The sequence below is a fragment of the Festucalex cinctus genome, chromosome 6 (genome assembly GCF_051991245.1).
Source record: "Festucalex cinctus isolate MCC-2025b chromosome 6, RoL_Fcin_1.0, whole genome shotgun sequence".
Classification (NCBI taxonomy): domain Eukaryota; kingdom Metazoa; phylum Chordata; class Actinopteri; order Syngnathiformes; family Syngnathidae; genus Festucalex; species Festucalex cinctus.
Genome location: NC_135416.1, coordinates 1,689,541 through 1,712,803, shown reverse-complemented (window position 1 = coordinate 1,712,803; position 23,263 = coordinate 1,689,541). Strand labels below are relative to the sequence as shown.

General features: G+C 35.9%; 1 pseudogene across 1 annotated transcript; it reads left to right on the top strand.

The window, feature by feature from the left end:
• The first annotated feature begins 1,216 nt into the window (after positions 1–1,216).
• Positions 1,217–22,830, top strand: LOC144020377 (forkhead box protein K1-like; annotated as a pseudogene). The gene is made up of 9 exons (XR_013283861.1): positions 1,217–1,870; positions 3,624–3,839; positions 8,307–8,508; positions 9,579–9,725; positions 11,252–11,445; positions 18,494–18,666; positions 19,662–19,898; positions 20,841–21,014; positions 22,201–22,830. The product of XR_013283861.1 is annotated as a forkhead box protein K1-like (transcript).
• The last annotated feature ends 433 nt before the right edge of the window (positions 22,831–23,263 follow it).

The window sequence follows — 23,263 nt, the reverse complement described above, 5'->3', positions numbered from 1 at the left end:
TCCACAAATAAAATAAAAATATATCAGTCCAAATGCAAAAATACACTAAAACTAAAATGGGCCCCATTGGAAAGAATGTAGCACAGTATGGAGGACCAAAACTGCCAAAATTCAAAATAAATAAATGACTAAAAGTGAATATAAAAATGAATATAAAAAAATATAATTCGAAATAAATCCGTTTCATTTTCACTTGTAGTCATTTATTTATTTAGTCATTTATTCATCTATTTATTTAGTCATTTCTTTATTTATTTAGTATTTATTTATTTTGAATTTTGGCAGTTTTGGTCCTCCGTAGCGCAGCAGTAACTTGTACCAAATGAAATGTCTGAACAGCACCCTCTCGTGGCCGTTCCGCGTTATCGCTCCGGCTCCCGATCGTGTCTTCGGTATGCGCGTGCTCCGTTTCTCCGTGTTTTGCAGCCATCTTGTTCTTTCCATGTTTATAAACAGACGAGCGATAACAAAAAGACAGAGGAGAGGAAAAAGGCGAGATGGGGGTGGGGCTAAGCAGTTTCTTTTACACACACACAAGCACGCAAATGTTCTGAGCGCTGTGATTGGACGAAGGCCAACACGTACATTTTCTCCTCTTTCAAGCTTGTACAGTTGAACACATACACATACTGTACATGTACGTGACACGAGTACAAAATGGTGTCTTCACTGATTACTGCCATGTGGTATAAAGCAAAAGTTTAACATTGTACGGTACTTTTGTTTTCTTTTGACATTTTTTTCTACTTGCACGTCAGCAAACAAGCATTGGCGACAAATGCGCGCACTTCTTTCTGCTTTTCAGATGCAGCCATTACGTTTGGACCGTCTCACACATCGTTTCACTCCCCACAAGAATAACATACTGATGATGTTACTTAGTTTGCTAGTTTACGAGGAGCACCTGAACGCAGCACCTGTTCAGTTCCTCAAGGGACTCCGTTGAGGAAGTTGTACTCAGTTTGCTAGTTTACGAGGAGCACCTGAACGCAGCACCTGTTCAGTTCAAGGGGCTCCGTTGTTTAATTGTTAAACACATTTTTTTTTTTTTTTTTACTTGTGCCCCGTAACCCATAGCAACAGCCCTATTTGATTTCAAATAACTTCTGAATACTGTGGCAAAGTTAGTTGTCGTATATTTGTACATTATTTGAGCTCCGACAAGGTCATAGGTCACTGTTGTGACAGTAAAGAAGTAATTTACGAGCAGTTCCTGAACGCATCATCAGTCCGGTTCCTCCCACAGCTCCATCCCGCAACTTCCCCCACTACCCGGACTCCATGTTGTTCCGTCAGCCCCAGCGAACAAGTTGCCCCGGCCCCAAACTCTCACGTTGCAACTTCTGTGCGCGAGCGAAGTGTCTGTGGAAGAGTGTTGGACCCCCCGCGAAACAAACATGGCAGACTACCGGGACGACTCCGGAGCTCGGGCCCTGCTCGCCCTGCAGTCGGCGCCGTGTAGCCCCGTGCGAGTGGCGGTCACCTCGCACCCCTTCCACCACCAGCCGTCGCTCTCCTTCCTCGGTCCGCCGCTGACGGAAGCCGCCGCCGCCGCCGTCGCAGCAACCGCCGCTGCCGCTGGGATGCGCCCCGCTGGCCTGGCGTCTCCTCTCCCGCAGGCCCTGGCCAGACTCGAGGGCCGGGACTTTGAGTTTGTCATGCGCCAAAGGACGGTCACCATCGGCCGGAACTCGTCGCACGGCTCCGTGGACATCAACATGGGCCACTCGAGCTTCATCTCGCGGCGGCACCTGCAGCTGTGCTACGACGAGGAGAGCGGCTTCTCGCTGCGGTGCCTGGGCAAGAACGGCGTGTTCGTGGACGGGGTGTTTCAGCGGAGAGGGGCGCCGCCGCTGCCGCTTCCCCGACAGTGAGTTCCGCCTGTAGCCTGTTAGCGTGTTAGCTTAGCATCCGAGGCTAATAAACGTGATTCGTATCATTCGTAATTGACACGCCCCGTACATATTCATTTTTATATACATCAACGTTGAGTTGAGTAATTTTCAGTCTTTTTTTTTCCTTTTTTTTTTTTTCCCTTCGGGAGCTTTGACATCTTCTCCAATTCAAAACAAACAACCGACGATACAAAGTTTATCACATAATTAAACTTTAGAGTTATATTTATGTATTTTTTTTACAATTGAAATATTTAAAATCCTCTTTTAAAGTAATGTATTTATTATTAGTTCTTAAACAAGTGAACCAAACTGTTTTGCCCACTTAGCAAGCGAATGAACTTTGGCTATGGCTAGCTAGTTAGCATAGATCACTGAACACTGTCTTAATTTAGCTGCGTTGTTATCCAAATGTATTATTTTTAACCGTAGCCGCGCTGTGTTTACGTCATCGGGCGTTTAAAGTGCAAAATGGGACGTTTGTTGCTGCAAAATAACCAATAACATTCGTCAATAGCGTTCGTAGCGGCTGCTAGCCGACGTGTTGCTGTCAATGTAAACAAACGCACCCCTGCGAAGTCTACACGGGGTTCCCTTGCGGGGAGGTGCGTTTGTTCTGCAGACGAAAGACTTGTTCAGCGTCAACTTTGTCGCTCAACGTCGAGCACGTGTTTGTTTTGTTGTGTTTTACGCTAATGTGATGGTGGTGACTGTGGTTGAAGACAGTCCCGACTACAAACAAAACACGATGAGGGCGTTTGCTGTGTTGTGGTGGTTGTCAATCAACCCGCTGAGCCGCAAGCTGGTGGTGCGGCCTTCGAAAGGGGGTGGGGCGGGGCGTTGCTCGCCTCTGATTGGCCGTTTGCAAGTGTTTGCGGGCAGCCGTACCCGGAAGTCGAGTGCAGAATGACAAGACCAACACATTCACACTATAGAGCTAACTAGTTTGAACATTTCTTTTATTTTTTATTTTTGTGTTCATTATTTACACTAAATACATAAATTGTTTTTCTACTTTAATGACAAATTGTTTAATCGGGTTTATGGAAAGATGGAGTAAATTAAGGCAAAAAGTAATGTATTTGCAATAATAATGCTACGATGATCAGTAGTATTAATATTACTGGTCCTACGAAATTAATTTTGTGGTTTGTATCAGAAAAGTTTTTGCTTTTGGCTTATTATAGCCATACTGAACAGTCTTCTATTTATTGTATCAGCTGAGATGTCATGAGTTGTGCAGCTCTTAACAGTGAGATTCTGTGTTTTCTTCAACCTTCATTTCTCATTGTAGATTGTTTGATTTGATTTGATTTATTTGATTTATTTATTTGTTTGCCTTTGGGAGAGCTCCGTGTTTTTTTTTTTTTTTTTTTTTTTTTCATCAAACTCAAATAGTAAAAAATACAAATATGATTTAAAAAAAACACAAATAACCTAAAAAGTATGCAATATATTTTTTTAAGTACTAAACTTGTACAATATGGAGTTGCAGAGGACAAATGACAAGCGCTATAACGTCATTTTGTGTTTAATTTGATACTGTAGAGTGCTATCTTTTTTTTTGGTTGCAATTTTTTATTGTGTTTTTTGGGGGGCTGGAACAATTATTAGCATTTCCATTCATTCCTATAGGCAAAGATGACAGAACAAATGGACATTCTGTTTGTAACGCTAATCACGTGAAATGATGACTATCCGCGCTCATCGTTCCCCTCCCTCCCTCAGGTGCGTGTTCCGCTTTCCCAGCACGGTCATCAAGATCCAGTTTGCGTCGCTCGTCCCCTCCGAGGAGCGTCGGGAGAAGGAGTCGCCGTCGCCGCCCTTGCGCCCGCTTTTGCCTCACATCTCCCCGCTCAAGATCAGCATTCCCACCGCGCAGCAGCATGAAGAGCACGTCAGGGCGTTCGGCTCGCCGCCGCCGTCGCCCACGGGCACCCTCAGGTACGCGCGCACACACGCACGCACGCACGCACGCACGGAAATCTAAGTCACAATAAACACGGATGTTTGTTGGTGTATTTGCACATGCATGGAATCCTGGTTAGCCTGTTAAAGATGCAGCATGTCAGCTAATCAAGATTATTGCATGTATGGATTGTTTAAAAAAATAAATAAATACATCAAAGAATAAAGGAAAAGGCTTGTTTTGTACAAACAGTTTCAGGAAATCTTCATCAAAGAAATGCATTAAAAAGTTGCCATAGTAAAAAAATAAATAAATAAATAAAACATTTGGAAAAAGTTAGTAAGTAAAGAAATACTTGTTGAAAAAAAAATTGTAAATTTATGTAAAAAAAAAAAAAAAAAAAAAGCTCGTATTTAAAAAAAAATGTTTAAAAAAAAGTATTGTAAAAATTTATTGAAAAGATACTGTCATTAAAAAAAAAAGTATTGCATTGTGAACAATTCTAAAGTTGCTAAAGGAAGGCAATATTTCATCTTTAAAAATATATATGTACAAAAAGGGTAAAAACATATTTGGACAAAATCCAATAGGAAATCTATGGGAAACTGGCCAAATACTTTTTTTTGTATATACAGTATATACATGAAAAAATACAATTGTTAAAATTAAAGCTATTGCTTTGCAAGAATACACACAACAAATATTTAAGTAAAAAAATAAAAAAAAGTATTGTATGTCTAAAAAATGACATAAAAATGCTCGCCACCTAATCATATTTGACTGGAGTAAAAAAATAAAAAATAATAATACAATTGTTAAAAATCAAAGCTATCGCGTTGCAAGAATAAACAACAAAAATATTTAAGTTAAAAAAAGTATTGTATTTCTAAAAAATAAAATAAAAATACTGGAGTAAAAAAATAAGTGAATAAATAAAAAATACAATTGTTAAAAAATCAAAGCTGTCGTGTTGCAAGAATAAACACCAAAAATATTAAAGTTAAAAAATAAAATAAAATAAAAATGCTGGCCAGCTAATCATATATGACTGAAATGAAAATAAACTAAAGTTGATCAATTACAATACAATAACAAAACAAAAAAAATCAATTTACAGTAGCCTATATTCATAATGGGTGAAAGAGTTTTGTGTGTGAGGCAATATAAATATAATAAACAAAACCAAAATTCTGTTCCAAAAAATTAAAAAATGGCACCAATAACACCAAAATATTAGAATAATTCTAAATTTGATTCTAAAGTTAAAATAATTTGCAATCTTTTGATTAAGAGGCGTATAATGAACAATATTTTTTTTGTATAATAATGAATATTTCCAATGCAAAAAAAAGAGCAAATTGTTTCATGTAATAAAATGTAAAAAAAAATAAAAATAAAAATAAATTGTTGTGACTGCATGCTATGACGTCCATACGGTGAATGCGTACAAACGTATGAGCACTTTTATTTTATTTTTTTATTTTTTATTTTTTATTTATTTATTTATTTATTTATTTATTTATTTTTTGTTTTTTATTTTTATTTTTATTTTTTATTTTTTTTTGTACATGAAGGTTATTCAAAGTGCAGCCTGACATGTGATCGCTCGCACAACTTTGCTGTCTTAAATCATGTGACTGTGTGTGTGTGTGTGTGTGTGTGTGTGCGTGCGTGTGTGCGTATCCATACGAGTGTGTGTAATGTTGACATGAGCTCATTCATATCTCGCACATAAATAGTTTTCTCCCTTCTCAGTTCAACGTTAACTCTTTGTGGTCGGCGTTGCGCGCGTTTGGTGAGGGCGCCCTCTAATGGCGCCTTAGTGTCACCGCGGCTCGTGCGCATGCCTTATATGGTCGGCCTGCAGCTACATGCCGTCTGATTGGTGGCGTGGAGGACTGTGTTGCTTTGGAGGCCATCTTTTTTTTTTTTTTTTTAAATAACGTACGTGTGTGTATGTGTCAGTGTCAGAGGATCAGCCCCCAATTATGATGTCAAGCAAATTAGACTTTATTTTGCAATTAACACGTTTTATTCTCACTTTTTTTTTATTCCCTTCAAATATGACTTTATTCTCGTAGGATTGCTATTTTTTGCCCCAGCGAATACAACCATATTTTTGTAACTGTTTTTTGTCTATGTAAAATAATATCAAATATGATTTAATTTTTTGAGATATTGCAACTTTTTGTCTTGGAAAAATATGACGATACTCATTAAGATTACAACTTTTCACACAGGAGAAAAAAAAAAAGTTTATTTTTATAAATTTATGATTTAATCTTAAAGAAACGCAACTTTATTTTTGTAATACTTCTTTTATTTTGGGGGTTTTTAAACCCTAAAAATAAATCTTGTTATAGTCCAACTTTGATCTTTTTCTTCTCATTTAATTATGGCTTTTTATTTCAAAACTAATCTGACTTTATTCTTGTAATATTAAAACATTTTATCACTTAAAAAAAAAAAAAAGATCATCATGTAAAATAGGGCTTCTCGATTATGAAGAAAATATTAATCACGATTAATTTGGTAATAATTGAAATCACAATCAGTACAATCATTTGATATTTTTTTTTCATACAAAACAAGAAAATATGAATATGTATAAAAAAATAAAAATATTAAGGCAAATAATTTTTTTTGAAGCTCGCTATAATTATGGAAGTTCATTTTGGACCAAACAAGATTTATTTTATTTTAAAACAAAATGGTGCAAATTATATACATTTAAACAACTCAAAGTTAGTATTAATAATGTTTTATTTTTGTTTATGATTTTGTAATTGTGAGATGTAATAATTGAAATTGTAATTGAATTTCGGTTAATTGCACAGGCCTATTGTAAAATAACCTCTTCATGTCTAAATAAGGACTTTTTCTTGTATGTATGAACGTTTTTGTTTTTTTTTTAATCTGGAAAAAGTACGATTCTTCTCGAGCCTCCTGGGTGCCTTTCCTCACGGGGTTCTTCTGTGCCCCACCATGTTGTGTGTGTGTGTGCGTGCGTGTGTGGGGGGGTGTTGCTTTTTCTTTTTATTGTGTTATGGTGGTTTTAAATGTTCAGCACTTTGAGTTGGATTTGAATGTATGAAAGGTGCTATATAAATTCAAGTTTGATTGATTGATTGATTGATTGACAGACTACCACTTTACCTCAAATACGTATATCTAAAAAATATATTTTCAAACAATCAACATTATTGCCTATTTTTGTGTGACGCGTATTACAAAAAAAAAAAACCAAAAATATTCTTGTAATGTTGTGAATTTTATGCTGCATAAATATCTAACTTGTATTTCAGTGCCCGTGTTTGGCTAACGAACGTTCAAACGCTACAAAAGCTAACATCAGCACGTTAGCTTGCGTTCATGCGCGCGTTTGCCGCTAATGCCACATCGGAGCCGCCTTGTTGACTTTGCAAACAGCAGCAGCTGTTGTTGCTTGTCCAACGTGGACGCTGGCCAATAATTAACATCGGCGGCCGATTCAGAGCGTGCGTGCGTGTGTGCGTGTGTGCGTGCTTTTTGTTGAGTCTTGATGATGTTGATTTATCATCACCACCTTTTATTCTTTTAATATTTGGACTTTTGGTTCAAGCATTTTAAATGGTAATTTACAATCATATATATATATATATTTTTTTCCCTTCTGTTTGACTTTTTTTATATCGATAAAATAAGTCTTGATTCGTTTTAGTGGGTGACCTTTTTTCTCCAAATAATAAGACTATTTTTCTGATCATAAAAAAATTTAATAAATTACTTAATTTTTTTCAAAATTTTGAGACTTGATTGATTTTTTTATTTATTTTTTTTTAAATGCCACTGTTTTGATTTTTTTTTTTCTCTTGAAAAAAGAAATGCTTTTCTCACAATTGTCTGAGTTTTTACCTTTAAAAACATTTTATTTTTGTAAGTTTACGATATATTTCTATTTTTTGTTTTTTGTTTTTAAATCAAACAAATATTCAACTTTATTTTCACCAAATTTTGAGACTTGATTTTTCTCTTTTTTTAATGCCACTGTTTTGTAATCTGTTGATTTTTTTTCTCTTGAAAAAAAAATGCTTTTATTCTCACAATTGTCTGAGTTTTTACCTTTTAAAAACATTTTATTTTTGTAAGTTTACGATATTTTTCTGTTTTTTGTTTTTAATCAACCAAATATTCAACTTTATTTTCCCCAAATCTTTACTCGATTTATTTTTTTATTTTTTTAATGCCACTGTTTTGTAATCTGTTGATTTTTTTTTTCTCTTGAGAAAAAAAAGCTTTTATTCTCACAATTTTTACCTTTTAAAAACAGTTTATTTTCATAAGATTGTTTTTGTTGAAAAATATGTTCTCACCAGATCACTCCTTTTTTTTTCCTCTGGGGAAAAAAAACAAAAAACGACCTTATCCGCATAAGATTTTTATTTATTTATTGTTGGAGCTATTGTGACTATTTTGAGGAAAATCTGAAATCTGAAACTCAGATTTTCCTTCCCCCTTCTCAGCGTTCCCAACTCGTGCCCGGCGAGCCCGCGCGGCGCCGGGTCGTCGGGTTTCCGCTACGGCCGCAACGTGACCAGCGACCTGCAGCTGGCGGCCGAGTACGCCGCCAAAGCCGTGTCGGAGCACAGGCGGAACGTCGGCGAGCCGCGCGGCGCGGCCGGCGAGGCCCGAGGGGAGTCGGCCGGCGCCGGAGACGGCGCCAAGGTGACTTGCACACTTCCTTTTCGTTACCAGCCGGAGAAATACAGAAAAAAACATGAACTCATTGACTGGCAGCCATTTTCACTGAAGCAACCACAGTTTGACAGGACTTGGACCGATTTTGCAAGGCCCACAGAATATTGTGTTCTATTGCTACAAAAACATGGGACCGACCAAAAGAGAGATTAAAGTGTCTTTATTTCATTCAGGAAAAGAAGTAAATTTCGATCTGCTTCCGTTTTGCAGAAATTATTCATCATTATTCACAAATCTGTTTGGAACTGTGGGGAAATCAGCTTGTTTTAACTTGGCCCTGGTTGATCTCTTATACTCTGCTGCCACCTGATGGCCGTTTTTTTAATTACTACCATTTTTCTTACCTGGTCAACTGCAGTTGAGAGGCTGCATCAAAGCCTTCTGTATGCTCTAGCATTAAAAAAAAAAAACAAAAAAAAAAAAAACACTTTAGGACAATTAAAACATTTAACTCTGACTGCCACACGTTTTCCAAAAAATAACTTCTACAGTGCCAGCTGATTTTGAGCGTTTTAACTTTAACTCTAACTCATTTGTACTTTGTAAGATTCGTTTTCTGCACAACAGTGACTTAGACACTTTTTTTTTGGTTTAGTGACACTCTGTGAATTAGATTTAATGTGACAAACGCTTTGATCATTTACGTCAGCCGTTCAATTATGTTGTATATGTTCTATTTCCTAAGAGCCGCCATGTTTGACTGCAAATGCATACGCCGGCAGAACATTGAAAAGAGATACAATGCTGCCATCTGCTGGCCATGGTTAGAGGGCGTTTTGTAGTTTTTACACCCATTCACAAAAGACGTTGCACTGCTCATTAAGAAGAGAGAAAAAAAAACATAGTAAACGTCAATTAACGTTTTTGGCAGTCAAACAGTTGAAATAGAACGTATTTATACGTTTTTGGGAGCAAAATGCGTTAGAGTACTGTGATGGCCCCCCAGGTGGGCAAGGAGAGCTGTCGTAAACGATGCGCTTTCCGACGTTTGTGGCAAATTCAGAAGTGAGAATGTTTGTGTGTGTCGTGTTTTTCAGGACGAGTCGAAGCCGCCGTATTCGTACGCTCAGCTGATCGTCCAGGCCATCTCGTCGGCGGCCGACAAGCAGCTGACGCTCAGCGGCATCTACGCCCACATCACCAAACACTACCCGTACTACCGCACCGCCGACAAGGGCTGGCAGGTGCGTGCGCGCGCGCGTGCGTGCGTGCATGCGTGCGTGCGTCGTCGTTCGTCACTTCCTGTTAAAGACGACGTCGTCTTTTTTGTCAAACAAAAACTCCAATGATGCAGCATGACCTCATTCGGACTCAATTTCCAAAACAGCTTCCCAACATAAACAATTGATAAAAATACAGCATTTTTCTCAAAAAACACGACTTAAATATTATTTTGCAACTTTTAATTGCCAAAAAATATGACTTTATTAATTCAAAAAAAGACTTTATCCTTATAATCGTGTATTTTTTTTTTAAATAATAAAAAAATGTATTCTTATAAGATTGTTTTACAACTTTTAATTGCCATAAAATATTACTTCATTTAAAAAAAAGACTATCTTCAGAATCGTGTATTTTTTTAAATAATGAAAAATGTATTCTCATAAGATTACGTTTTTTTCTCCCCAAAATATGACTTAAATTTCATTATTGATTTTTTTTTTTAGACACAAAAATTGAACATTCTTCTCTTAAGTTTTCAGACTTTTTTTTCTCTCTAAAATATAAAGTTTTAAATTTAGAATATCAGATTTTTCCCCCAAATTCCACTTTATTCGTTTCATGTTATGACATCTAATTACCCCAAATTATAGCTGTACTGTATTTATATCAACATATGACTTTTTGTGTTTGTAAACATTTTGACCCAATTCTTGTAGTATTATTTTTTTCCTCCCCAAAATGTTTTCTTCTGTATTTTATAAAATTATAAAATTCTAATTTGACTTTGATCTTAAAAAAAATACGATTTTGTTCTCATTAGATTCAAAACCCCGTCCCAAAAAATATCTGAATTAATTTTCACAATATCGTTCCCTCCACTAAATAAAATATATAAATACTTTTTGTTCTGTATTATTTGACGTTTTTTTTCTCCTAAATATATGTTTCCATAGATTTATTAATAAATAAATAAATAAAATGAGAAAAACTATTCATATACAAATTCAACTTTAAATTTGACTTTATGATCATAAGATTATGGCTTTTATATGATTAAAAAAAAAAAATTAATTATATATTGTCGTAGCTTTATTTGAAGAAAAATAATCTAACTTGAATAAAACTTCACTTAATTGTCGTATAAATTACAGAATAATAATATTTATTTATATATATATATATATATATATATATAGTTTTAATTTCATAATATTACATATTTCATATTAATATTATTTCATATTACATATATATATATATATATATATAATATTTAATATTATTTAATATTTAATATTAATACTTTTTATCTCCACAAATTGGATTTTATTCTTATTAGATTCAGAATTGTTTTTCATAAACATATGACTTAACAAATGATGTAATCAACTGCTAAAAAAGTGACTTTATTGTCAAAATCACGACTTGATTCTTGTGCTATTTAGTTTTGCTCTGCAAAATGAATTGATGGATTGATTGTTTGTTTCTGAATGTGAGCGAAGAGGCCAAACCGTTTCGCTGTTTCTTTTTGGCGGCGTTTTGCCAGAACTCGATCCGCCACAACCTGTCGCTGAACCGCTACTTCCTGAAAGTGGCGCGCTCGCAGGACGAGCCGGGCAAGGGAAGCTTCTGGCGCGTGGACTCGGCCTCGGAGGGCAAGCTGGTGGAGCAGGCCTTCCGCAAGCGCCGCCAGAGGGGCGTGGCCTGCTTCCGGACCCCCTTCGGACCCCTCTCGTCCCGGTAAGCTCCTCCCCCGGGCCTCGCTCATCTGCCGTGGAACGCGATTGGCTGGATCGGACGATGTTTCGCGCTCACCGGCTCCGACCGCTTCATTTGCCCTCAAGATTTAGAACGATAGTTTTATTATGTCATATTTAAAAAAAAAAAAAAAAAAAAAAGAAAAATGGGGACGTGAGTACACATTAAGAGGAACAGATTATTCTTCTTTTTTTCCCCCAAAAACCTAAATACAGAACAAAACAAAAAGAGCAATTATCAAGGTGCCAGTTTGTGCAACAATCAGATTCATATAACTTAAAATCATCTCAGTCTATTCATATATTTTTTTTAAAAATGTATAAAAACTCAATTATTTGTAAAAATATATGTATAGCACAAGGCAATGTTCTTGCATCATTTTGTTTGTTACCAAAACAGCAACTTGAATGCTTATTGTCATTATTATTTATGTATGTATGTATTTATTTATTTATTTATTTATTTATTTATTCATTTATTTCCATTTTTGTTTATTTTCTGATCAGGGGCCAATTTGACAAGTTTTACTTCTTTCTGTCTCCTTTCATAAAAATAAAATAAGTACAACTTTATCTTAAAAAAAAAAAAAAGTATTATTTAAATGTATTTAAATAAGGATACATTTATTATTTAATACATATTTATTTTATAAATTTATATCGATTTATTTTTTGCCCAAAAAATAACAAAAATCTGACTTTATTTTTCAAAATATTACAACTTTAACTTAAAAAAATGCTTAAAAGGTTCCGGTAACGTCATCGGCAAGTATGGCTGCCTAGAGCGATAGCTCCCCTGAGAAACAACTGATTTCGCCCCATAACCAGTCAAGGAAGAAAGAAACTCGATTAAACTTACTTAAGAAAGTGGGGCGAATATGGGGAGAAAGGAAGCAAGCAAGAAAGGCACTGCAGAAGAGCCTGAAACCGGAGCATGCACTCCGGCACTGGAAGCTAAAGCTAATGTTAGCACTAGAGCGACGGATGACATGGGCCTCGCTAAAATCTTGGACGAGATACGCGACTTTCGTAAAGATGTGAAACAACAATTAGATGACATTAAAAGCGATCTGGCTAATGTCAGCCAAAGAATTACGGAAGTGGAAAGTTGCGTTGAAGTCATGGACGATCGCGTTCAGGTGGTGGAATCTACGCTTGGAAAGTTGCTAAAAGTGATTAGCCAGCATGAGAACAAGCTACTCGACCAAGAGGGGAGGTCCAGAAGAGAAAACCTCCGCATCTATAATGTCCCCGAGGGTGCTGAGGGTTCGTCAATGACAGATTTTGTGGAGAGAATGCTTCGTGATACTTTGGAGATCCCCCAAACAACATCGCTGGATATTGAAAGGGCGCACCGCGCACCGGTTCCGCGACCCTCGGATACGTCCGGTGACAAGCCACGATCCATAGTCATCAAATTCCTTCGGTACAAAACCAAAGAGGACGTAATACGTAAAGCTTGGGGAAAGGGAAGGATGTGTTGGAACGGAAGGCCAATCTATTTTGATCATGATTATCCATCGGCGATCCTGGAAAAGCGCAAGGATTACATTGAAGCGAAGCGAGTATTGAAGCAGAAGAAGATCCGCTTCCAGACACCGTTCCCGGCAAGGATGCGTGTATTCTACGAGGATGGGACCCGGCTGTATCAGTCTGCGGAGGAGGCGACGAGGGACATGAAGGAGAGAGGGCTGCCCGTCAACGTGGTCAAACCAAAGGAGAGCTTGACGGAGCTGCTGTCCCGTACAGCCTGGGAAGTTTCGAGAGGAGCGACTCAACGGGGAGCGGTGGAAGAGCGACAGCGGAGCATTAAGGAGAGATTGCAAGGCTTCAGGAGACAACCACAGAGCCGTCAGGAAGAACTTTGACTCAATTATTGGCGAACAAGTTGGAAATGTCGGTAAGCAGAGAACGTAGGGAGGGGAGAGAGAAAAGAAAGAAAGAAAAAAAAAAAAAAAAAAAAAAAAAAACTGTGCCTGACTTGAGCTGTCCTTTTATCCCCCGATAAGTCTGAATATATTTATGGGAGACTTACAATACGTATTTTTTTTTCTCTAATTCTCCTATAGGCTGCCGAGAAGGCCCTCAATTAGTAGATAGGATGTGCCTTCTCCCACAGCTAGAAATTCAGTCTAGTTGTGTGCAGGGTCATTTGTTAAAGACCCCTACCTTGGGATCACAATATTTTGTTTTTGTGTTTGATTATGTTATACAGTTCTGGTTTGTTCAGGGAGTTGAAATATTGTTTTTCATTGCCAAGTTTATTGTCATGCTATTAATGCACAAAAAATGACCAGTGGGGAAGTAAAATTGGTTTCATTCAACGTCAATGGGCTATTGAACCCAGTAAAAAGAAGTAAAGTTTTGACTAAAATGAAAAGAGAACAGGCCCAAGTGGTATATTTGCAGGAAACCCACTTAAAAGATGATGAACATTTGAAGCTAAAAAGAATGGGATTTAATCAGCTGTTTTTCTCCTCTTATAAATCAGGCCACAGAAGAGGAACAGCAATCCTCATATCAAATAAGCTGAATTTTGATAAAGTATACGAAATGGCAGATAAGGAAGGAAGATTTGTGTTGGTAAGAGGTATGATAAATGGCAGTCCGATTACTCTCCTAAATGTCTATGCACCACCTGGTAGTAATTTTGATTTTTTTCTGAAAATTACAAATATTATGGTGACGAAAACGGAAGGTCTGCTGATCTGTGGGGGGGATCTGAATATACACTTACAACCAAGGTTAGATTCCTCCTCCAGTAAAAGTTATGACGCAAAGGTATTGTACAAGAAGGTGAATAAGCTTTTTCTGGAGGCGGGTCTCATTGATATTTGGAGGGAGTTTTTCCCTAATAGGAGGGACTACACGCATTTCTCCGCCCCTCATTGCTTATATACGAGAATTGATTACTTCCTCACATTTGGAAAAGACAAAGATAAGATAATTACGGTTGATATTGGTACAATGGACTTAAGTGATCATGCACCTGTATATTTATCTGTTGATTTGAACCTTCAACCCAAGAGCAACTCATGGAAATTTAATGCTAGCCTACTTAATGATCCTTTATTTAAGAGGAAAATTAGGGAAGAAATAAACCATTATATGGATATTAATGATAATGGAGAGGTTATCCCCCCTATTTTGTGGGATGCTTTGAAGGCTGTTTTGAGGGGGAAAATCATAGCAATATCTTCTTATAAAAAAAAAGAGAGAAATAAAACACTTCAAGAATTGCAAAATAAATTGAAGGAATTAGAAACACTACACAAGGTAAACCCTATACAGAATGTTCTACAAGAAATTAAAGTGATCAGAAATGAACTTGACAATTTGGCCACACAGGACATACAGAAAAAATTGATGTTCTTAAAACAACGATATTATGACGGTGGGTCTAAATCTATGAAAATATTAGCATGGAAGTTAAGGAAAAAAACAGCAGAAAATACTATTCATCAAATAAGGGACCCAAGGACGAAACAGATTAAATATAAATTGAGCGAAATACAAGATGCCTTTGAAGCATTCTACGAAACTTTGTACGCTAGAGTTCCAGGTGGTAGTGAAATACAAATTGATACATTTCTGGACTCTCTAAGGTTGCCTACCTTGACTGAAGAACAGAACAAAGTGATGACGGATGACATAACAGAAGGCGAGCTGAAAATGGCAATCAATAGACTGAAATTGGGCAAGTCCCCAGGTTTGGATGGCTACGGAGCAGACTGGTATAGAGAATTTAGTGATGTGCTAACTCCTATTTTGCTTCGTACAATGAACTGGACTTTGAAAAAAGCACAAACACCACCTAGTTGGAGAGAAGCGGTAATCTCGGCTATACCAAAAGAGGGAAGAGATAAGAGGGAATGTGCATCATATAGGCCAATATCGGTTCTTAATATTGATTACAGATTATTTACTTCAATAATGGCGAGACGATTAGAGAAGTTTCTACCTATGCTAATACATAACGACCAGACAGGTTTTATACGTCGTCGACAAACACTGGACAATATACGTAGGACGCTACATGTTGTGGATTATATACAAAAAAATAATATTGAAGCAATGGTAATTAGTGTGGATGCTGAAAAGGCATTTGATTCAGTGAATTGGGGCTTTCTTTACAAGGTTCTTCATAAATTTGGTTTTCATAATGATACGATAAAAATTATACGGGCGCTGTATACCAACCCAACAGCGAGGGTCAAAGTCAATGGTTATCTTTCTCACAGTTTTATTTTAGAGAGGGGCTCAAGGCAGGGGTGTGCATGGTCACCATTACTTTTTGCACTTTACCTAGAGCCATTAGCCCAACACATTAGACAGAACAGAGACATTCGAGGGATTGTCATCAATGGGATAGAACATAAATTGGCGTGTTATGCTGATGATATTTTGGTTTATTTGGGAAATCCAACTCAATCACTACCCAAGATTATGCAATCATTTGAGCAATTTGGTTTACTGTCTGGATATAAAATTAATGTGCAGAAAACTCAACTGCTTACATATAATTATGACCCCCCCACACATATTAAGGATAACTATCCTCTTGCATGGCAAATAAAATCTCTGAAATACTTGGGAATTATTTTGCCAAAAGAACTGAATAGACTGTCCGTGGTCAATTATCTACCTCTTCAAAATAGGCTCAAGGAAGATGTAGGAAGGTGGAACTTAATCCCCTTCTTTACTTTTAGTTCAAGAATTGAATCAATCAAGATGAACATACTTCCGAGATTCCTATACTTGTTCCAGACCCTGCCAACAGAATTGAGTCAAAATCAGTTCAATGAATGGGACAAAATGTTACTGAAGTATATATGGCAGAATAAGAGACCTCGAGTTCGTCTCAAAACCTTGCAGCTGTCTAAGGAGAAGGGGGGATGGGGACTACCATCACTCAGGGAATATTATTGTGCATCTCAAATGAAAGCAATGGTGTACTGGTGTGACCCGACATATGATGCACAGTGGAAGAGAATGGAAGAGGGTGTGGTTCCGATCCCCATACAAGCCATCCTTGCTGACAGACAAATTCAAAATTATATAGATGCTATAGACAATCCGTGGGTTAAATTAACCCTCAAAGTTTGGAAGATGACTTTAAAACGATATGATCTAGGTAAGGAAATTGTGGCTCTGAAATGGTGTGCATATGATTCAGATTTTATGCCCAACAAATCTGACATTGGATTTAAAAATTGGACAACAAGAGGGATAACGGCTCTATGTAAGATAATGAATGGTGGTCAGCTGCTTGGTTTTGAGGCACTCCGGCAAAACTATGGTCTTGAAAAACAAGATTTCTACCGATACCTACAGATGAGACATTATGTTGAAACAAAACTGAAGGAGGCGAGAGGTGTACAAGTGGATTTGATAGGCATGTTTAGAAAAGTTTATGATTCAAAAATTGAAGGCAAGATTATTTCAGGCATATATAAGGCTCTTTCTAATCTTAAACCATATTCTACATCTTATATTAAAAATAAGTGGGAAACAGAGGGGGAGCTTAACATTACGGAGGAGGAATGGACAATGATATGGAGGTATCAATGGAAATGCACCAGCTCGTTAAGCTGGAAAGAGTTTGGTTGGAAAGGGTTGATAAGATATTTTATCACACCTGAGCAAAAATCCCACTATGATAATAATCCCCCGACTTGTTGGAGAAATTGTGGCAATCGCAATGCAAACCACTACCACGTGTTCTGGAACTGCTCTTTTATTAAAGTCTATTGGGAGGAAATTCACAAGGCATTACAGAATATATTTAAACGTGTAATATTCTCTGAGATTAAATTTTTGTGGTTTGGACATATCCCTCAGGACTGGTTGAAAAAAGACAAACAATTGGTTAGCATTTTGTTGGTTGCTAGTAAAAAGGCTCTAACTAGGAAGTGGTTGACACAAGAAACCCCAACGCTAAATGAGTGGATTGACATCACTATGGATATTTACAAAATGGAAAAAATAACGGCATACGTCAATCATAGAAGTGGACAATTTATTTCCTGCTGGGAGAAGTGGATTCATTTTGTAAAACCCCTTAGGCTGGACTTTAATTTTGACAATGATTGAATGAGTCTGAAAAAGACATTACTCCCTATTTGTTTTTTGTTTTTTTGTTTTTTTTTGTTTTTTGTTTGTTTTTTCTTTTAATAGTTTTATAGCGACAACTTATTGAGTATAAGTATGTATAGGTGTTTCGTTTGGTATGTGATTCAGATCTGCATTACGAAGACAGATGTTTTGTACATATGGAGTGTGATTCAAACGTTTTGATTTCTGTTTATTTTCTGTGTTAAAGAATTCAATAAAAAGTTCATTACAAAAAAAAAAAAAAAATGCTTAAAAAAGTAATAAATGTATTGAAATAATAGATTTAATATTTAATAAATTATATTCATTATACAAATTTATATCGATTTATTTTTTGCTCAAAAATGACAAAAAAAATCTGACTCTCTTTTCAAAATATTGCAACATTAATTACATTTTTTTAAAAGTGTTATTTAAATGTATTTAAATAATGATAAATGTAATATTAAATAAATATTTATTTTATAAATTTATATCCATTTATTTTTTTCCCCAAAAAATGACAAAAAATCTGACTTTATTTTCAAAATATTACAACTTTAATTGAAAAAAAATATTTAAAATAAATATTGATTTAAATAATAAATTTAATATTTAGTAAATATTTATTTTACAAATTTATATCGATTTATCTTTTTGCCCCAAAAATGACACAAAAAATCAGATTTTATTTTCAAAATATTGTAACTTTAATTTGAAAATGTGGGCTTCATTCAAGCAATAATCACAATTCCACTTTGAAATCTTGTATGGGAAGCAGAAAGAAAGAACGTGTGGAATTTTTGGGCAACCATTTTGTTTGTCCTTTCTGCTGCTCGCTGTCGCCTGATTGGACAGAACGAAGCAGGTGGCGTTTGTTTGGAGGCGTGGCCTCCCGCCGCCGTCCTGATGTTTGTTGTTGTTTTTTTTGTTTTCAGGAGCGCGCCGGCGTCGCCCACCCACCAGGGTTTGCTTTCGCCGCCGTCCAGCGGGCTGCAGACCCCCGAATGTCTGAGCAGGGAGGGGTCGCCCGTCCCCCCGGACCACCACGAGCAGCTGGCGCATAAGCTGGCCGCCGTGCCCGAATATCGATACTCGCAGAGCGCGCCGGGTCAGAACAATATTTCAGATGCAACGTTCAAAATTTCTCTTCAGCTCTCATAAGATGTGCAATTTTAGGAAGGAAATCTTCATTCCTACAATTGATAGTTTTTATTTAAAAAAAAAATATATATATATTTTTTTCCCCATTGCATCGTATTTTTGTAAAACTTTTCCCCCCAAAATGTATCAACTTATTAGTTTCATTTTACTTGTGAAATAAAGTGTATATTATTCTCCCAAAAATTATTTTTAAAAATTAATATAAATAATCAACAAATTTATCTCAGAAGATTACATTTTTCCCTTGAATCCCTTGAAAAATTAATTATTGCAAGATTTTTTTTTACATATTACTTCTCGGGAAAAAAAAAAAAAAAATGCCTTAATTATTGTAAGATTTTGTTTACATCTCACAATAATACTGCTGGGAAAAAATAAGAAAAATTACTTAATTGTAAGATTTTTTTTTTTTTTTTTTACATCTCAAAATATTACCGCTGAATTTTTTTGAAAATAACTCAATTATTGTAAGTTTTTTTTTAAATTCATTTATTTATTTTTTTACATCTAAAAAATTACTTATTGTAACCTTTTTTTTTTTTTTTTTTACATCTAAAAAATATTACTACTGGGGAAAAATAAAAATGACTTAATTATTGTAAGATTTTTTTTTTTTAATATATAACTGCTGGGGGAAAAGAATTACTTAATTATTGTAAGATTTTGTTTACATCTCAAAATATTACTGCTGGGAAAGAAAAATAAAAAAACGACTTAATTATTGTAAGATATATATTTTTTACATCTCAAAATATTACTGCTGGGGAAAAATGAAAAAATATGACCTAATTATTGTAAGATTACGACTTTCTAGCTAAAAAACAAAAAAAAAAACAAAAAAAAACTTGTCAATGATAATAAACTTTCTTCCAGATAACTTTGAAAAGTCCAACCTTCTCCTTGTCATCTTGTGACTTTTGTTTCTTTTGCGGCTGTTTGTAGGTTCTCCGGTCAGCGCTCAGCCGGTGATCATGGCGGCGCCGCCGCACCCGAGCGCCGCCCTGGGCAAGGCGCTGGCCCTCATCCCGGGGGGCGGCGGCCAAGTGCACCTTCTCCAGAACCCGCCGCCGCCGTCCTCCTCCGTCACCATGCTGCGCGTGGTCACCGCCGCACCTCGCAACGGCTACTGCGCCCCCTCGCTGGTCAACGCCGGGCCGGGCGGCGGCGGCGACCTCAGAGGTGGGTCCGGAAATGGGGGCGCCCACGGGGATGGACGGATGCTTTCAAAAGTGGAAATTCTTTCGTAGCAAACGGCTGAAAAATGAATCTAAATGGCCCTGGTTGATCTCTTATACTCTGCTGCCACCTGCTGGCCGTTTGTGTAATAACTACAGTTTCTTCAACTGTTCTTTGTGGTTGAGAGGCTGCATCAAAGTTCTAGCATTAAAAAAACAAAAAACAAAAAAAAACGTATAAATACGTCTTTGGGACACTCAAAACATTTAAAATAGGACGTATTTATACGTTTTTGGGAGCAAATGAGTTAAAAATTCCGACTTTACATTTACAAAACTAAATATGATAGGAATCTTTTCTTGAAATTATGTTGTGTTTTTTTTCTTTGTTATTGTGACTTCTTGGTTGCTTTATTTTTGTTATAAAAGCCCAAATTAGCGACTTTCATATGCATTTGTCGCTCAGTGAGATTTAAATTTCTACTTTTTAAAAAATTATGCTGACACTCGGAACTCCCTACATTTTTTTTTAAATTTATTTTTAATAATAATAATAGAAAAAAAATCAGGAAATTATTTGGAAATTTGGAAAACTTTATTTATAATAGAAACTATTTACTTGTTGTTTAACACGTGCCGACGACCTGGAAGCTCCCTGCAATTTTTTAAAATAATTTTTATTAAATTATTTTTTTTTCTTTATACATTTCAAAAATATATATATAATTTTTTCCCTCTCTCTTTTACCACAAATGAATATCGGCTTGAAATATCGGTTATCGGTCTATCAGTGTAATTCTGACCTAGCAAGGAAATAAAATTCAAAGCATTATTCCAACTTTTTACTCCATTTTTTTCGTTCAAGGTTAATTCGTTAGCGAACGCACAAACCATATCCGGTCCGGCGTGTGCGTTTTCCTCACGTTGTGGTTTTTGTGTTGTTCAGAGGCGCAGTTGAAGCGCGATCTGGTGATCCAGACGCTGGACAGCGCCGGACAACATCACAACGCGGAGCGGCGCAACGTCACGCTGGGCCTGCATCAACTTCCCGTCACGCAGAACGGCAAGCACGGCAGCGCCGCCGTCGCCACGGCGACCGGCCTCGCCGCTTACGCTTCAGGTATGTTGTGCCAGCGCACAGAAAGTTGGGCTCTTTTTTTTTTTTGTTGTTGTACACAACACAATTTAATCTGGGTGAAATTGAGAGTTTTTGTTTTAGGGGGGAAAAAAAAAAGTTTTTATCCTCATAACATGAGAAATTTTGTCTTAATGTGTTTCATTGCAGCATTTTTTTATTCTTTATTTTTTAATTGTGACTAATATTACAAATTTCTCGGGGGGGAAAGAAAGTCATAATTCTGTTTATTACGTGCGTGTAAACATCTATATAATTTGACAAATTTTCATTACTTATTTTTGGATTTTTTTTTTATTGTAATTTTTCCGTTAAGATTGTGACTTCTTCCTTGAAAAAGGTCCCACTTTTTTTTTTTTTTTTTTCTCAGAAAAATGTGACTTTTTTTTTTTCTTGTTGGAAAGGTGATTTTTTTTTTTTTCTTGAAAAAAAAATTATATATATATATGTATTTTATAAGACTAATATTAAAAAAAAAATTTAGGGGGAAAAAAGTTATAATTCTGTTAATTACATACTGGTAAACATCTGTACAATTTGCCAAATTTTCATTACTCAATTTTTTTATTTTTATTTTTTTTAATTTGAATTTTTCTTTAAGATTGAGACTTTATTATTGTAAGATGTATTTTTATTTTTTTAATCTCAGAAAAAAATTGACTTTTTCTGTGGGAAAGGCTATTTATTTATTGGTATTTTTTATATTTTTTAATCATGATTTTATTTTATTTTTTTAATTGTGACTAATATTACAAATTTTTTGTTGAGAAAAAAATCATAATTCTGTTAATTACATACGGGTAAACATTGATACAATTTGACAAATTTTCATTCCTCAAATTCTCAGAAAAATTTGACTTTCTTGTGGGAAAGGTGATTTTTAATTTTATTATTATTATTTTATTATATTTATTTTTTTAAGACACTGTTACGATACATGGTCATTTAAAAAAAAAAAAAAAACGCCTTACTATACAATGTCCTTTTTTTTTTTTTTTTTACTGTAATTTTTCCTTTTAAGATTGTGACTTCTTCCTTGAAAAAGGTCCCACTTTGTTATTGTAATTTTTATTTATTTATGTTTAATTCTGAGAAAAATGTGACTTTTTTTTCTTGTGTCAAAGGTGATTTATTTATTCATGCGTCTTGTTCCCCGCCGGCCGCCGCGCAGGTCTCAGCAGTCCTCTGCAAATTCTGGCGGCTCAGGCGTCCAGCTCGCCTCCGGTTCTGGTGACTCGTCCGCCGTCCGCCGAGCGAGCGGCCGCCGGCGACGAACCTCACGCCAAGCGGTCCAAGACGGACGACGGCGAGGGATCCGCCCCCGTCGCCCAGCAACCCGTTATCGTCGCCATGACGTCACAAAGCCATGAGCCCAGGAAGTGAAAAACAAAAAACAGCTGAAGGGAAATAAAGATTCGACACGTTTTACAAATTGAAGCAAACACTACTTTTGTGGACTTTTTTTGGCAGATGAAGAAATGGAGAAAAAAAAAAAAAAAAAAAAGACATGCTTATAACCCTTTAAGAAACAACAAAACGCCTTCAAAAGATTTCTACACTTTGTCCTTTTTATTGTAACCTTTCTAAGCGTTTTAGAATGTAACTTTAGCCGTGTTTGCTAACGTTGCTACTAGAAGCTATTTTACCCTAAATCTTTTTGTGTAGAAAAAATAAATAAATTAAAAAAAAAAAAACATGCGTTAATACATTCTAGAGAGATGATGTATTTTTTTGTAAACATCCCACAGTTGTGATTAATAAGAATGTTGTAGCACAAAATTAAAGCCACGTTGACGTAAAATGTTTGTTTTTTTTGTCTTGTCTGTTTTGTTTTGTTTTTCCCCCTACTTCACCCAACAGGAAGTAGTGACTCGTGTGTCCAAATATGGTCACAAGTAGAAAATGTTGCAAATGTTTTTTGTTTTTATTCATAAAAAAAAAAAGACTTGCTTTCGAGTCTGCCTTTTTATTTTGGAAAAATATATTTTGAAAACTTTTACAAAAAGAAAACATAATTCTAATTTCAATTAAAATCTACACTATCGAGGAAAAATAATGCTTTAGTGTCGGATTAGAGGGCTTTTTTTTTCTGAGAAAAAATTATAACTATTGGATGTTAAATGTGAATTTGTTTCTTTATCTTCTTTACCTTTTGCTGTGAATTTTTTATATTGGAAAAAAATATCCTTTCTCTTATAAGACGATGTTTGAAAAATATATTTTGCTTTACTTAT